The 4,947-nt window shown below is 32.4% G+C and overlaps 1 long non-coding RNA gene across 1 annotated transcript; it reads left to right on the top strand.

The window, feature by feature from the left end:
• Window positions 1–643: 643 nt before the first annotated feature.
• Window positions 644–3,850, top strand: LOC141639436 (uncharacterized). The gene is made up of 3 exons (XR_012542527.1): window positions 644–1,073; window positions 1,506–1,546; window positions 3,567–3,850. It is a non-coding gene; the product is annotated as an uncharacterized LOC141639436 (long non-coding RNA).
• The last annotated feature ends 1,097 nt before the right edge of the window (window positions 3,851–4,947 follow it).

Raw genomic sequence — 4,947 nt, 5'->3', positions numbered from 1 at the left:
TACTGAAATTCGCCACTGCACATTATACGTCGTCGTGATGGGTTATGGCGGCTATATTGCTATGTCGCCAGCGGAGAAGTCCATTGACCGGCCGACCATGCAGACGGCGGTAAGGTGTCGGCGCAGCTGTTGCGGTGGTGGGTCGGTGGTGATAAGGAATCGTTGGTGACTTGGGGTGTACTAGTACTACGTTGATGTACGCTTGTTTTATCATTGTATTTAATTTGTTTAGTGTGTACTACATTATTGATGTACTACATTGAATAATTACTAAATTGATAAATGATAACCGACAATCCAACACAGCCAAATCCTCCCACCATCGTACCACTTTTCCGACGCCGGCGGACCACCGACGACTGGCCGAAGTAACCAACACCAACACCAACAAACCCACCATATCACACTTATTAGTCATTAGCTCTTAATTAATTTAGACATAAACCCTAATTTAAAAAAAAAAAGGAACAAAATTATAAAAAAGAGTCAAATTAATAATTAATATATGATTAACAAATTGAATAATTATTCGTATGTGAAGAATTGAAGAAATTTAAAGTGGTTGAAGAAGGTAAAGTTTCAACCATTGAGAGAAGGTAGAGAGATTTAGGTTTGATGATTTTTAGTCAAGGGTAGATAAATGGAAAGTATGATGAAAAAAGTACTGAAATGAGTAAAAGTTGTACTGCGAAAATAAATTCCGTAAAAAAAATGAAGGAGTGGGAGCTTCCCCATACAACTCTGTAACTTCCTCATCACACCACCAACATTTTCTCAGATCACTCTGATCAATTATTTTACTTTTTATTAATTTTCCTCTCTCATCAATTCCTCCTCTCATTAATTTACCTCTCTCATCAATTTATCCATCCACTGTTTCGTCCAATTCATCATCTTCATCAAATTTATCTTCACCTCCGTCCTATTCATCATCTTCATCAACCTTGTCTTCATCTCCTAACTCCATCTTATTCATCTACTAATTCCGAAGAAATTTGCGAAGGAAACAATAGGTAAAAAAATGATGTCGAAGAGTACACCTCCGAAGAAGCTTGCGAAGAAAATAATGAAAGGTCTTGTTTCTATTAATTAATCTTTTGTTTAAATGGTCATATTGATGTAATTTTTTTAAAATCCATTTTATTTTGTAAAAAAAATTGATTGAATTTGTAAAAAAAAAATTATTTACTGCTAAAATTGGTTGAATTTGTAAAAAAAATTATTTGTAAAATTAATTAATGTCAAATTTAGGGTTTCGTCGATTCATAGATTACTTATTTTACGAATCTCGATTTTTTTTTTGTGATCTGATTTGTTTTCGTCGATTCATAAATTAATTCGATATGATTACTGTTTATTGTTCGTTAGATTTGCGTTTGAAGTTTGATTTTCATGAAAAAAAAAAAAAGAAAAATGTGATTTTATTAGTAGAAAGTGGAAACAATAATTTTATTTTCATGAAAGTAGAGATGTTTGCGCCGTCATTAAGATAGTAGATGTTGCAGGCAAAAACAAGAAGAGCAGGAAATGACATGCACGGAAGATGGTACGACTATAATCTAAAATATATTTGCAATAATCTGCGAACGAAAATGTTACCACCTTTGTGTTGATAATGTGACTACATTAGTTGACAAATATACATATGTTTGAGTGTGTTCAAGATGTGAGCACTTTAGTATCGGGATATAACCCTGTTTGAAATGCGTGAATTTAAGTTATGATAATAACATCTATTATTAAGCATGGTGACATATGAAAGTGTTACTACCTTAGTTGTGAAATGCAATTGTTAAACTAGTTGTATGGATTTACCTCAAAACCTCTTAAAATGAAAACTTATGAGTAAAAATGGTGACATGGTGATTCTGTAGCAATGTTATCACCTTAGACTGAAATGTAACTATTACACGGTATGTCAGTTTGGATTTGAATTAATATTATAGTGATAACTTCCAAGAGTAAACATGGTGACATATGTGCTAGTGTTGAAAATGTGACCACATTAGTTGAGGATTGTACCTATGTTTGAGTGTGTTATATTTTATATTTATGTTTATTTGGGTTTAAATGAATCTTAACATGCTGACATATGTGTTTGTTTTGAAAATGTGACTACCTTAGCAAGAAATGTACGTATATTTAAGTATGTTGCTCATTATAGAAATGTTTATTAGGGTTTAAAATGAATCTTAACATGATAACATAAATGAGTAAATATGGTGACATATATGTTGGTGTTGAATATGTGACCATCTGAGTTGAGAAATGTACCTATGTTTGAGTGAGTTGTTATTTATATTTATGTTTATTTAGGTTTAAAATGAATCTTAACATGTTAACATTAATGACTAAACATGGTCACATATGTGTTTGTAATGAAAATTTGACCACCTTAGCAGAAAAATGTATCTATGTTTCAGTATGTTGCTCACTATAAAAATGTTTATTAGGGTTTAAAAGAATTTTAACATGATAATATAAATGAGTAAACATGGTGACATATGTGTTGATGTTGAATATGTGACCACCTTAGTCGAGAAATGTACATGTATTGAGTGTGTTGTTATTTATCATGCTAACATAAATGACTTAACATGATGACATATGTGTTAGTATTGAAAATGTGACCACCTTAGTTGAGAAATGTATCTATGTTTGAGTGTCTTGCTCATTAAAGAAATGTTTGTTTGGGTTTAAAATGAACCTTAATATGATAACATAAATGAGTAAACATAGTGACATGTGTGTTAGTGTTGGATATGTGACCATTTTAGATGAGATATGTACCTATTTTGAATGTGTTGCATATTATACAAAATGTAGGTACATTTAGAAAATGTAATCACCTTAGCTTAACATGATAACAACTATTATGAAACATGACGACATATGTGTTAGTGTTGAAAGCTTCTTAGTTGGAAAATGTGACCAGTTCTTGATGTTATCGGCCTATTCAAAAATGTGACCATGAGAATGGACAAATGTGCCCTATATTATGGTAAAATGGTAATATAACATAATGTTTCCTATACTCTTTTAAATTGTTACTATTCTGGCTATCTGTTTTCAGCATATATGTTACCATTTTATTAAAGAACGTGACCTTTTTAAAAAGATTTGACCATTTCATTTTTCATATATGACCAATTAGGTGTACATTGTTACCATTTTATCGTATATATGGATTTGTGATTGTGTGATATCAATTTTAGTTAAAATGGTAACATAACAATGTGTTGCCCCTTTCTGTTTAATTTGTTACCATTTAAGCAACGCTGGTTAATTTATGTATTCATTAAGATAATTATATGGTAACTATTACAGTTAATCTGGTAACATATGCCCTTGTTAGTTGTTAATATCTTAATGTAACAATTGAGAGTGAATATAGACTGGTAATTAAATGGTTATAATTTTCGTTAAATTATGGACATATGACTCTAAAGTAGTAGTATATGATGTTTTGAATGTTATAAATGTGTCTTAATGTTACTATGTTATTTGAAAATGTTACCATCTTAGCTGTTTTATTTTAAGGGCTGATTAATTTGTTTTGTTTGTAGGTAAATGAAGGAGGTCGAGGGACATGGGCCACCATCTTCCCTATACCATCTCATACAGTAAACATCGGTTTGTAATAAGAAAGACTTAGCACTTAGTGGTTGATGAATAATATGCTATTTTGGAACGCACTTTTTTAGTCTCTCAAGATGTTAGTGATGTAAGACAATGATTGATTTGTAACCGTTATATAAGAAAATGTGCGCATTTTCTTTTGAACAATTTTAACTGTCACCATAAACGTTTATAAATGGTACTTGTATAACATTTATCACTTATGTGACCACTTTTGTTGACTTGAATAGTGTGTAAAATAGAGTATGTTATTAGGCAGTTATAGTCTCTTAGAATGTGAAAAAGAGAATATTACCACCTTAGTATGTAAATGTAACTATGGCAGCTGCCATCTTAACTACGACATGTAAATATATTACAGATTACAGGCATACCATATTGCGGAGATGTCTATTTGATTTCTTGCTCTTCTTTTTGGTACCAACAACACCTGCCATCTTAACAGGTTAACATAATTGATTAAACATGGTGACATAAATGTGTTGGTTGAAAATGTGACCATCGTATCAGATATATGTACCTATGTTTGATAGTTCTGAACTGAGTTTAACATGATAACATAAACGCTTTATAGCATGGTGGCATTTGTTAACATATTTAAGATGTGAGCGCTTTGGTAGGGAAATGTAACCAATCCACCGACCATCGCTAGTAATGTAACAATAATGGAACTGAATTTAGGACATAATTCAGAATGTGACCACTTTAATGGGAAATGTAACCACTCTACGCTAGTAATGTAACCATAATGGAAACATATGTCATAACATTCGTAGATTATCTCATTTCATCATAAGGTGGTTATGAAACAAATATCGTCTTATATCTCTAACATCATGAGGGACTAAAAAGTATGTCCCAAAAGAACACATTGTTAAACAAACCACCATGTGCTAAATCCCAAAAGATCATCATTATTACAAACCAACGCTTACATCAACGGGCCATGCCCCTTTCTTCATTTCTTCTTCGAAGTATTAGGAGGAGAGGCAACATCTTGAGCACTATTACAAGCGGGGCCTCCTGTTGGCCTATCTTTAGCATGGGTGTACCTAAGCTGATGTCATCTAGCCTCAGGTCAAATGAGGGTGGGAGCACCATGTTATCCACTATCTCGTCCAACTGCCAATGGCCATGAATTCAACATAGAATAAGTGGTCGTCCAACTACCTGCCAATGGCCATGTGTTAAGCATTTATGTTACCATAGTAAGCTAAGACATATCCTCACATTGGTACATTCCTTAGCTAAGGAGGTCACATCTTCATCACTAAGACATGTCACTATGTTAACATGTTAATATTTATT

The sequence above is a fragment of the Silene latifolia genome, unplaced genomic scaffold (genome assembly GCF_048544455.1).
Source record: "Silene latifolia isolate original U9 population unplaced genomic scaffold, ASM4854445v1 scaffold_392, whole genome shotgun sequence".
NCBI classification, from domain to species: domain Eukaryota; kingdom Viridiplantae; phylum Streptophyta; class Magnoliopsida; order Caryophyllales; family Caryophyllaceae; genus Silene; species Silene latifolia.
Note: the sequence above shows the minus strand (reverse complement) of the source record. Positions and strands in the feature narration are given on the sequence as shown.